Source organism: Ambystoma mexicanum, chromosome 9 (assembly GCF_040938575.1).
Source record: "Ambystoma mexicanum isolate Mex_15411 chromosome 9, UKY_AmexF1_1, whole genome shotgun sequence".
Taxonomy (NCBI): domain Eukaryota; kingdom Metazoa; phylum Chordata; class Amphibia; order Caudata; family Ambystomatidae; genus Ambystoma; species Ambystoma mexicanum.
The window spans coordinates 462,668,146-462,681,111 of NC_090931.1; positions in this window are offsets into that span (position 1 = coordinate 462,668,146).

The following is a 12,966-nucleotide window of genomic DNA, read 5'->3' on the forward strand; positions in this document are numbered from 1 at the left end:
TAAAATGAATGTCCTATAAAAATTTCTGTTTCTCTTCCAATCTCTCCCGATAGTGGTCCCTAAAGCTTTTTTAGTGGAAGTCAAATGTTCATTATTGGCCTTTCTGTGGGCAAACTCAAAACCTAGAATACCATATACAATGCTGATCCTACCAAAAGATAATGGGGGCATGGGATACCCTGATCTTTTCGAATACTACAGAGCTTCCCAACTCTGTATTATCTCCGATCACCTATGGGATAATCCTGAAAAGCAATGGGTCTCTTTAGAAAACGCTCTTTTTGTATCAGTTATTGTGGGGGAATGGTTATGGGTTCTAATTGCCACTATGCCCGCTGAATCCAGGAACATCCTGTCCTAGCTGTACTATGGTTATTGTGGCATCCCTCCCACTCTATGACAGGAATCACAACATAGACCTCCCCCACAGCTGTATCTGGTCTCCCCCTATACCGAACTATATTAGTGAGGTCCTCCGCTTCCAACATTTATACGAAGGAGGCCTAATTAGAGCCAGACAAATGTGGAGAAAAGGGACCTTTATGCCTAAAGAAGAAATATATGAAGCATTGCATGGTATAATGATAGCCCTGTTACTCTATTTGCAACTAAGAAGTGTCCTGTGAGACCCCCTCTGGGGCGATTCCTTATGCTGCTCAATCACAACGTTTGAATAAGTCCTAGCCACAAAACCAGGTTCAAAAGGTTTAATTGCTGAATTATATAATGCACTCCTCACTAGAGGTCACCTAACACGTCCCACATCGGAAACCAAATGGAACACAGAATTAGAATTGCAAAATAAGCCACACATGTGGAGGATACATTAAGCAGTATGGAGCTTGTCGAAATCCATCCAATACAAAATGCACGATGCAAGATTGTTGATGCGATGGCATTATACCTCCCAGCGGTTATCAAGGATGTTCCCTGGTACTTCCCTGTACTGTTGGAGGGAAAGTGGAGAGATTTGTGACTACTAGCATCAATGGTGGAAATGTGAGAAAGTCCAAACATATTGGAAGGAAGTTTTAGGGTGAATCCAGGACAGGATTAGTAGACCACTCTCCTTGTAATTAGTCTTGTATGGCATCAAACCAGGAGACGCAGACTCGTATACACTACTCTACCACATGCACTGGAACTTAATGCGGGCAGTTAGAATATGCCTAAGAATTAATGGAAATTTAACGTCTTGCCCTTGAAAAGAGAATGGATCATGAAAGCTCATTCCATATATGAGATGGAGAGTCTCACCGCCGCCTTGAAAGAATCCTGCATGCAAATAGACCTGATCTGGTTCCCCTTCCTAGAACACTACACAACATACCTGGATTCATTGAAAGGAGCACACTAGCATCAAATAGTGATATTTCCAGAACAAATTATCACAGGTCCTCAATAACCCACACAATAAGCCCTTGCTGGGACTCCAATAAAGAATCATGCACTTTTAGTAGGTTGTGAGAAAGGTTCCAAACTTCTGAACTAGAGGTGATGTGAAGCCAACTGTGAATAGTGGTCTCATTCTAGCAATAGGGAGCTTCCTGGAGATGAGTGGGGAAGGGAAGAGGGAGGGGAGGGGAGTAAACAAACTGGAAAGATAAGTGAAAGCAAAACTCGGTTTTGCAGCTGTTTGGCATCCAATGTGTACTAGGCATAATTATTTTCACTGAGAAATTAACATGTGTATTATGTTGCTATAATAACTGCTGTAAAACTAATAAAAACGATATAAAAAAAAGTAATAGAAATTAGCACGGAAATGTCAAACACCACCTTATACGTGGCACAACATAATCAACTTCTCTCAGCATAGATAAATCACAAAAGTGGATTGGAAAGAACACAATCACAATTCTTCACTTTGCAAAATAATGACACTGATCAATAACAAAAGTGCTGCATCCTTTCCTCTCTCACTTATTGCTCACTTTGTATGTGCAAATTAGGAATGGTGGGCATCGAACAATGTGTGCCATAATACCGGTAAGACTGAGATCATTTTTATTAGACCCCTGCTACTGTTTTCCCTATTTCACTCTGGCTGTCCCCTTTGGGTCCTGTACTTACGCCATCCAGTAAGCAAGAAAACTTGGTGTTATCTTTCAATCCACACTCTCTGTATGTCCTCGCCTTATGGAGCTACTAAGAGGTATTCTTGCTTTTGTCAATTTCCCCCAGAATCTCACTGTCGCAAGAGCTGTAGTTTTGTCAAGGCTGGACTATTGTAACTGGCTCTTTGTAAATCTTACTGCCTCCACTCTTCGACCTCTGCAACTTATCCAGGCAGCATTCCAAGACTTGTCCTTGGCCTTAATTGGAGGGATGATATATCTCCAGTCCTGACATTTTTACAATGGCTGCAATTGTTAACTGCAGCAATCAATTTCAAGGCTGTCTGTATTGTTTATATGGCTTTCGAGGGCTAGGGAGCACACTACTTGCAAGTTTATCTTCTTAAGCATGTTTGTTTTTTAGCTCTTTACTCCTGCACCTCCAACTCTTTGAAGGTTAGGTGCTTCTGTAGGTAGAGAGTGGAGGGAGGAGGTAGATTTCTCTACTTGGGTGGTTAATTCCTCTGGAACAAATTTCCTGCTTCTCTGAACCATGAGCAGGAACACTTCAGGGTCTGCAAGTAATTGAAGACTTTCTTTTATGCTTCTGCTTTCTCTGTGTCTCTACCATGCTGAGGTTTTTGTTCTGCTGCACTAACTGGTTACTTGGCCACCCGGTAAACCTTGTGGGGACTAGGTTGCCTTATAACAAATATCGCCATGTATTGTGTCAGGGTCCACCATGGACTGTGGACTGTATCTGCAAGCACATGGTGCCATGCCCATTTGCACTTACTTATAACTGGGCACTCCGGCGTCACTTACTGGAGGTTAGTTATTGCACTCTCCCCTTCATCCCCCTGCCACTTATGCATTTGTTTTCTGGTGGCCTTGTGTCATTCATATCACGCAAGTGCCAGTAAGATCATTTATTCTGTTTCCTTTTGTTCTTTTGTTTGTAAAGTTGCGCCTCGAAACAACTGTGTACAGGTGTGTTACAAATGATGTATTATATCAAATCACTGTTTTGTTCTCTGGCCCCACCACTCTTTTTTGGACTTGTGCCGAGGTGTGCATTTCTTTGGGGGGCTTTAGGGGCTTCACAAATAACCAAGAAATAAATGAATTAAGTAAATGTAGTTGTTCGAAACGCTGCAAAATTGATACTATGCTAAGTGGCTGCAGATTGCAATAGACAAACGGCCTCATTAGGACCCTGGCGGAATGGGTTTAATGGCACCAGTAAAGGTGGCGGAGCCATTAAACCCATTCCGCCCTATTACGAGGTCCTCTTGCGGGACCCTCTCTGGACGTCTGGTTAGACCAGACATCCTTTGCGGGTCCCGCAAGGGGACCAGGGAACTAACTACGGGCCTTTTATTAACGGGCCCGTTGTTAGCTCCCTCCCCATTCCCCTTGAGCCCTATGGGGGCTCAAATGGGAATGGGGATGGGTACATTGAATGAGGAATTACCGGGTCCTCCAAGGTTGGAATGGCCCGATAATTCCTCATTCAAGGAACCCGGACCTGAGTTTGGAGGTAGCCATGCCCTTATTAATATATGTCACAGTGTTAGTCAACATTGATGTAACAGGCAAAGGAATTTGTATTCTCAAAGTGCATTGTGAACATGCGACTGTGGTCTTTGCACATTTACAACTTACAGCACAGGGCAAGGAGGGGAGCGTGCATGAATGCAGAAATGCATATGATTGCAGGAATAGATGTGCACAGAAGCTAGTAAGCTTGTACTGCACTGTTCGTGTATTTACACTTTTACGTGATGACTGCATTTGTATTTTTGTCACTGTTATCCCTTGAAGTTCCAGCAATTATGCCAGACAACATGTGCGGCCTTGGTGGTAGGTTTAAGGATGAAATTGAAGATCCTTGTATTATCGACAAGGCTGTCCAGGCTGTGTGAACACACTACCTGCAGCTCTTTCTGACAAACTACTTTTCTTCACGATAAATTCGATTTTGCCACACAAACTCTGTGCTAGGGAAATGCTTTTCATAGCTGAGAGAAGGGGACATGTTGCTATTGACATATAGGGAAACACGTGCCTGTTTGCACCGCACATAATGTTATTTTTTTAATGAAAATGCATATGCATTGTAAACAGGCACGTTGATACCTGTACAATGGCAGGAAATATTGTGCTATGTGGTTTACTTGAAATATTTGGTTGTTTTTGGACTACACTGTTTTCCAGTAATAATGTTAATTGTTGTGGCATGTGTTTCCAGTGACAAAACTGACACGGGCATGTTGTGAATGCTACCTGAAGGGTGGCATTGTTATGTGCCTTACAAAACATTAGACTAGGAATTTGTGGGAGTAAATGTGTCGACAATCCACAAAGAAATGTCAAGATTCACTGTATTAAAAGCCGACATGGGAAAGTAAAGTTTCTATTTCAGAAAACTGTGTTGTGAAGCGGTTGGTCCTCTGCAACATCAGAAAAATTGATTAGCAAAACAAAATATATGCAACATTTTAAGTAAAAGCTATTGAAGTGTACTGTCTGCTATATGATGAACGCTGTGATGGATGAATGTTCAATTTGCGCAAAGAATTGATGTTGTATATGTTACTTGAAACTTTAATTTATAGCCAAAATAAGAATATATTTGTATATTTAATTGTAAAGTGCTTACCAAAATATGTTTTTATGTTATCGATTTTACATAGTTATATTCTCCCGCTCTGTGCATGTCATGGGTTCAGGCTACTAACCAACGGCTTCTTCAACTGTTTTTGGACAATAATTATCAACAGCGGATAGGTTATAACAATTGTTTGGGATGATCGCCAGACAACAATTTGTCCTTTTGCGGTTACATTAACAAGGAGCAACATGGTCGCATATAGGTTCTAGAAAATTGCGGATGTGAAAGTGTTGCATTTATTTAAATCCTGCCATGTGCACAGATTATTTGTCAGTTATGGAAGATCATTTTTGGTGCAGAACGCAAAGACTTGCATTGATGGATCGATGATCAGATTTGGCAGTACATGATTACAGTTGACCTTTTCAGTAAACATGTGAACGTTGCTAAGTTCGGTAGCTATGAAATGTTTTCGAAAAAGTTAATTACGTATTGTTTGTAAATGTTTTCATCGTTGTGTCAAAATGAAATGTATTTGTTGCGGTCCCCACTATTGCTGTTTTCTTCAAAATAAAATGTTTTCTAGTATTTCTGTAAAAAAAGAAAAGTTTTGCATTCATTGTGAATGTTTGTGTTTAAGTTCCTTGTCCTGTGTAACTTAACTTTATGACGTTGGTGATGACCATGTACATTTGGCTGAGCTGCCCACTAACGTCATTGAAATAGGTGGAGCTCATTCTGAGCATATAGTGATGTTAGCGTTAGGGACGGGCGGATGAACCTTTGAAGTTCGGCAGATAGAATCTTGAGTTTATCTACTTTATTGAAAATGTAAAGTAGATGGATTCTATAAGATTACTTTTTTAATTCTATTATTTTTAACTGCGAGACGTGGTTCCTAAAGGAACTATTTGTTTTTGGGCAGGAAAGGTCACAATATCAGGTGGGGTGGAAAATGAGGGAATAGGCACCAAGCAGTAATATGGAGTGGCAGGTGGACAGGGGAAGTTGTTGCACTTGTGTGACATCTAAGGGATGGGACATTGTTTTTCATGCTCTTTGAGTACATCTTTTTTTAAAGTTTTTTTTTTTAAACTTTATTTAATACTTGTGGTACATGACATTGCAACAACAACACATATTGCGTATATTTGGAACATCAACGTTCAGTTCAGATACATTACAGCATAGACAGCATTACTGATTTGGTGGATCACTTGGCCCTACCGAGCTGTTACTGGTCGAGTCCGCTTCACATAGATATATTCTAAACTGGGCCCATATGTCTTTCAGTTTACTTGGGTTCGGGAGTGACATTATATAGTGTTCCTCACATTCGTTAACATACATCAATTCCTTAAGAAAGTGACTCACTATCGGTGCCTGTGCACTCTTCCAATTTTGTAAAATGCACTTCTTTGCCACTGCGCATGTGATGTTAAACAGTCTCCTCGTCACCTCTGATTGTTTACCAATGTCCCCAAACAGATATTTTTGTGGTGTGAGGTCTGTCGGTATCTGAGTCACCTCCTCTAGGATATTTGCAACCTCGCCCCAAAAAGCGCGCACATGAGGACAGCTCCAGTACATATGTATCGAATCAGCCTGATCCACCCCACATTTTGGACACCTACCAGGACCATTGTTTGTGAACCTCGCCACACTTTGGGGGGTATAGTGTAGCTTATTTAGCAACTTAAACTGAATCAACCGGAGGCCGGCATACATAGACACCTTTTTGGTCATTTCGTAGTACCTCTCCCAGTGTCTGTCCGTTATTTCTTCACCCAGGTCTGTTTCCCACGAGGCCATAATTACGTTTAACGTTGGGGTATTAGCCTGCACGGCCACATATAGCCCCGAAACGCTGGTTCCCGCTCGGGTTGCCAGGGTCAGCAGGCATGGGTGAGGTGGGGGCTCATCTGGGAACATTGGCCACCGGGCCTTAAAGGCCAGTCTCATTCTATGATATTGCAAAATCATCAGTGGGTCCCTTCCCATCCCTGTTTTGAAGTCCTCCAGTGTTATAAATTTACCATTAGGGAATATGTCCTTAATTTTGAATTCTTCGTCTGGGTCCCATTTGTTTTGTATACCTGGATCGTATGTTATACCTGGGAAGTTCCAAAATGGAGCCTCAGCGTAGTAAGGCGTCTTCACCCCAAGCCTTTGGAAGAGTTTAAACCATGCCTGTGCTGTTGCACTAACTGGGTCAAATGGGCATTCATCTCTGTGTTTGACTTTAAAAATGACTGACCTTATGTCGGTCGGGCGTGCTGCATGTTTTTCAAGACAAATGTGGGGTGAGGTGTCGTGTTCGTCATACCAATGCTTAACAAATTGGGCCTGTGCAACTAGATAATACAATCCAAAATCAGGTGCTGCTATGCCGCATTTATTATATGGTTCCACCATTTTCTCCCATTTCATTCTGGCCGCCCCCCTGCACCAGATAAATTCCAATTCCACCACCATGGATCGAAGAGTGTCGAAAAACCGCCGACCAGGCCAAATCGGAATTTTAGTAAATATGTACAGTAGTTTAGGGAGGATGACCATTTTTAATATGGCCACCCGGCCTATAAGTGAAATAGGAAGTTTGGCCCAAAAGTGAAGCTTAGTGGCAATCGTAGTCAGTAGGGAAGCATGGTTTTTCAAAAATAGGGATGTTCTTTCTCCTGAAACTAGAACCCCCAGGAATCTTATCTTGTCTGGGGACCACTGTAGACTGTGCGTGTTGCTTGGGCATCTGGTAGCAGGGGTAAGGGGGAAGATTTCAGATTTAGATCGGTTAGTCTTGTATCCCGAGTATGCTGCAAATTTGTGCACTGCTTCCATTACTGGACCCAGGTGTGTGTCAGGTTATCGGACATATAATAGGGTGTCATCTGCATACAGAGATATTGATTGGGTCAGGCCCGCCATCCATATACCCCTCTGTTCCTGATGATCTCTAATTGCAGCAGCAGCTGGTTCCATGGTCAGGGCAAATAGTATGGGGAGGACGGGCAGCCCTGTCTAGTACCCCTCTTCAACTCAAACCAATCTGACATAGTATGGTTGGTCAACACCCTGGTTCCCGGGTTAGTGTACAACACTTTGACGTAGTTCAGAAAGCTTGGGTCCAGTCCGAATTTTTCCCAACACCATGAACAGGTATGTCCACGACACAGAGTCAAACGCTTTTTCAGCATCTAGGGACACAGCTACCGCCTGGGCCTCCGGTTTGATCTGGGCCATTACACCAAACAGCCTACGTAAGTTAAGCGCTGTAGATCTAGTGGGGATGAACCAGCATTGGTCAGGGTGTATTAATACTGGCATGTTTGGCAGAAGTCTATTGGCCAGAATCTTTGCAAATATCTTGGCGTCACAATTTATAAGGGACAGGGGCCTGCATGAGGACATCTCGTTAGGGGGACGCCTGGGCTTAGGGAGTACCGTAATTATGGCCTCCCTCATGGATGGTGGCAGCGTCCCTATTTCTGTGGCCTCCTCCCACATGGACAGTAATATCAGGGCAAGTTCCTCGCTCAGTACCTTGTATAATTCGATTCCCAGACCGTCTGAGCCAGGAGCTTTTCCGTTGGCCAATGATTTAATTGCTTCCTTAATTTCCTCAATCGTAAGGGGTTGGTCTAACAGTGACTTATTTTCAGCAATTAACTTTGGAAGCGTGATACTATCTAAGTATATTTTGATGTCATTGGGGGTTTTTAGATCATGATTAGCGTAGAGTTCTTTATAGAAAAGGGAAAACTCCCTATTAATACCATCTTCGCTCGTTTGGACTGTGCCATCGCTCGCCACTATGCTGGAGATCAAGGTGCGGCCTCTATCAACTTTCAGCAGGTTAGCCAGGGTGCGGCCCGCCTTATTACCTTTGCCATATCAGCGAGCTCTGGCTGGAGTGGCCATATACAGCAACTCCCTATTAGCTAGTTTATTGAATTCTTGTAGGTTGCTATTAATGTCCGCAAGGGTGCTGTCTTCATGGCAGGATGTATATCGTTGCTCTAGCTCCCCCAGCTGTTTCTCAACCTCCGCTAGTTCCTTCCTAAGCGCTTTCAATAGCCCCGTTGATTTGGATATCAGGATACCCCTCACCCATGCCTTGAATGTTTCCCATAATGTCGCATGGCTATTTACTGATTACCTATTGGTTTTGAGAAAAAATTCTACCTCGGTATGTAATTCCTCTATTACTGCGGGGTCCTTAAATATGTCAGAAGGCATCCTCCATCTTCTGACCGGGGGTCTAAGGTTACCTAGTATCATGTCTAACCCAATAGGGGAGTGATCCGATAGGGAGCGAGGAAATATTTCGCTTTCATTAATTTGCTGCATGAGAGACGCTGACACCAGCCAGTAGTCAATACAGGACTCGGTGTCATGCACTGAGGAGTAAAAGGAATACTGTCTCTTTTGGGGGTGCAGTGTCCTCCAGGCATCTACCTGCTGCAGTTGCGAAATGATTTGTTGTAGAGCGTTAGCTGTTTTCGTGGGGTTCCTGTGTGTGGCGGTGGAGCGGTCTAGTTCTGTGTCTAAAATAGTATTAAAGTCTCCTCCTCACAATATTTGTTCACCCCCACTCACACCAATCTTATGTAATACATCTGTGTAAAAATCAGGGTCGTCTATATTTGGACCATACGTATTTATCAAAATCAATTCTTCCCCCATGATGTTTCCCCACACTATAACGTAGCGATCCATCGGGTCTATTTTACTCCTCTCAACCTGGAACCCAACTGATGGGTGAATCAGGGTCATTACCCCCCTTGCCTGCGAGGAGTATTCCGTACAATACCTATGAACACCCCACCCTTTCAAGAGCTCGGCATTAACCTCCTGGAACGCATGAGTTTCCTGTAACATGACAATCTGAGGCTGATGTCGAGTAATATAAGCTCCCACTTTTCTCAATTTGGCTCGATTGATCAGCCCCCGGACATTCCAAGTAAGAAGTTTCAATTTGAGCCCTCAGGCTGCTTTGACAGAGTTAGCCATGCCTGTATACCCAGTTTGTATTTTTTGCCTTGCTGTTATTTAGTATAGTTCCATGTCTTGCAATGTCACCACGTTTTTTAACTTGTGAGACTCCTCCAAATGAGTCCCAGTTCCTGAACTTCCCCCAACCCCCGCCTTGCTTAATCTTACAACATTTTAATCCCCCACCCACATCATCAACCCCAACATGACAATGCTGCCCCACAATAAACAGTCCCTGAAACATGTGGAACTTTCCTGAGGGTCACTAATTGCAGCCATCTGGCGCACTCTAGACTGGGGCTCACGGCCCGGAAAAACAACAGTTTTGTTCAGCTCGTCACCATTGCATACCTTCCAATTACTTTATTTTCTCGCCATATGGCGGGTAGTCGAGCCTTAGCCTCCCCTCCGCTCCGTCGGGTCTCGCCTCTCACCTCTCAGTTATGGACTAGCATTTTGGTTTGCCATTCAGTCTCCGGGGGGTAAAGGGATGGAAGACTCCACGTACGACATGGCATCTGTGGGGTTCTCAAAGAAGTGGGCCCGACCCCCATGTTGTATTCTCATTTTCGCCGGGAAGATGAGGGCATAGGGCACGTTTTGCATATGTAGTTGCCTTTTCACCCCTTCATATGATCTCCTTTGCATTTGCACGTTGGTCGAGAAGTCCGGGTATCTGTGGATTTTGTTTTCTTCGAAACGTAGGGTACCCTTTTCTCTCGACAGCCGGACTGTAGTGTCTCTGTCTCGGTAATTTAGGAGGCATGCAATTATAGTTCGAGGGGGAGCTCCTGGTTTTGGGAGCAGTGCTGGGGTGCGATGGGCTCTTTCAATCAGAAAGTGATCCGAGAAGGAGTAGGCGCCTAGGATGTCTTTCAGCAAGGCCTCAACTTGTCTCTCCATGAGGCCCTTGCCAAACTCATCCGATACCCCGACAATCTGGATGTGGTTTCTCCGGGATCTTGATTCAAGGTCCTCACACTTGTTTTGGGTTTTGTGTAATTCTGTCTGGAGGTAAGCTATATCTTGACTGTGTTGTAGTATCGTGTCCTCGCTTGCACTTATCCTGTTTCCGCTTCCGTAACACGCGCGCTTTCTTTTTCAACACGTGCCTTCAAGGATCCAATTGTCGCCACTATATCATCTAGTTTTACGTTCATAGCCATGAATCCATTCTGAACCAGCGTAGCTAGGCGTTCTATCAGGTCGGCTTCCTGCCCATCAGGTAGTTGTGGCTCCCCGCTAGCCGCTTCTTGCGGCTGCGAGCTAGTGAAGGTGTCCATCGGGCCAATCTTCTTCCCACCTGCCCCCCTCTTCTCGGTGCGGCCCATGTGGTTCGGCCTGCAGGGTAGGATGGATTGTGTTCCCCCACGTATTTTCGCCCCGTGTACCGCTATGTAGCGCAGGTGTGCAGAGTGGGTATCTTTTTGTGTATCCGCCTTTGTCAACTGGTTTACTGCCGATGTACAGGATTTAATTCCTCAATGTTTCGTTGCTGAAGGCCTCTCCAACTTCCACTCCGAATCATATGTCGAAGTGCCTCGCAATGGGCTCTTGTTGTGCTCAAGTGCCACTCGGCAGCTCTGCCGCGCCGCACGGTGTAGGGCCTGTGGTCACGGTGGATTTTCCGCCTACTTAGGGATGTATGCCTTTTCACCCAGATATCTCTTGATGGGCCTCTATAATGCACTGGAAAATCCCAAGGTGGTATAGGGCAGTGCTCTGGAGCAGCTTAGGGTGCTGTAGGATTGTTGCCCCTGTGCCGGGTGGGGCAAGGTACAGTGGGCCCAGGTCACAGTCCCAGTTACTGAGCAGGGCCTCCCTCTATCGCAGCCACCATGATCCTCCTCCTTCCCTGATGCGGGCTCTCCCCATAATTCGTGGCAACTTACTTGGTGCGAGAGGGGGGGTTCCCCGGGGCTGGCTCACGTCTGTTGGTGGGGGGCGCGATCCACCTCCGACTCCACCACAGGTCGGGGCCCGGCCACGCCACAGCCACAGTCACAGTCCCCCCGATATGGAGGAGGTTGCGGCCCACGCAGAGCCGCGGACAGTGTCGCAACAAGTCACAGGGCGGGAGCCGGGCCGAGCGGCCGCCACAGCCCCGCAGCCTCGAGGCAATCTAACTCAACCGAGCCCCTCCTCCAGCTCATGTAGGGCCCCATCGCCTCAAGCGGATCTCAGAGGGCGATTGCGGGCGGGGGGGCTAGGTCCGCCGTCTCTGGCGGCCAAACTCTCGGCCTCTTCCTCCTTCCCGGCCAGGATGTCGTAGGCCGTGCGGCGCTCCTCCCCCACGTACGCGGAGCCCTCAGGCGGCTCCGCAGGCCTCCACCAACCGCCGAATCTGCAACGCAAGAATTCTCAGCACCCCCGCTCCGATTTCACATAATTTTACACCGGTATGTGCAGCGTAGCTTCTGCTACCAGGGTGTGTCGACTTTTCGAGCTTGGGACGTTGCTGACCGGAGTAATTTTGTAAAGGATTTCTTCTGAACCGGAGCTCCTACGCTAGGTGGCCATCTTGGATGTGCGCAACAGCGCCCCCTCCCTCTTTGAGTACATCTTCAAAAGCACTACGAAACTGCTACCCCCTGCAGAGTCGTGTGTTGCAGTATATACAGATGACTGTTGTCTTTGAAAGATATGGATCAACAGCTTCTTTTATTCCTCGACCTCCTTTTCTTGGTCCTCTACATTGTCTTTTGAAGTACTGTGCTTTTTTTTGTTGTGTTTTTCCTGCAGCCAGTTTTGATGATGGTGGCTCTTGGGGAGGAGGGATGGCAGTAGATGATGGCATTTTTAAGATAAATAGCAGTTTTGCTAATATTCTTCCAAGTATGTACTGTGTGCTAGATTGTTAATGTATAATGAGAAGGAATAGGTGTAGGAGCTGTGCAAGGGTACATTTTGAGCGTGAAAATTGCTAGTTCAGTAGAAAGTTCTGAAATATCCGCGAAGCACGGACTTGGGATCACGTGACACTGAAAGGTCTGCAATGACGTCAGACGTTTGCGAATGTTGACAGACGCAACACTGAGTGGAAAAAGTTGCAAAAAGTGTATAGAAGTGTTTGAAAATGATGGTAGAAGGTGGGACATGGCAACTTTCTAAATTGGACATACATGTTGCTATATTGGGGTAAGTATGATATTAACAAGTTGTAGGAAATTAGCATGCACTAGTAAAAACCCATGAAATTCACTGACAAAAACATTGTCAAAGGTACGTTATGGTTAAGTTGCACTAATAAAAACCTTTGAAATTCAATGAAAAGATTTTGTTAAATGGATGTTATGGTTACAA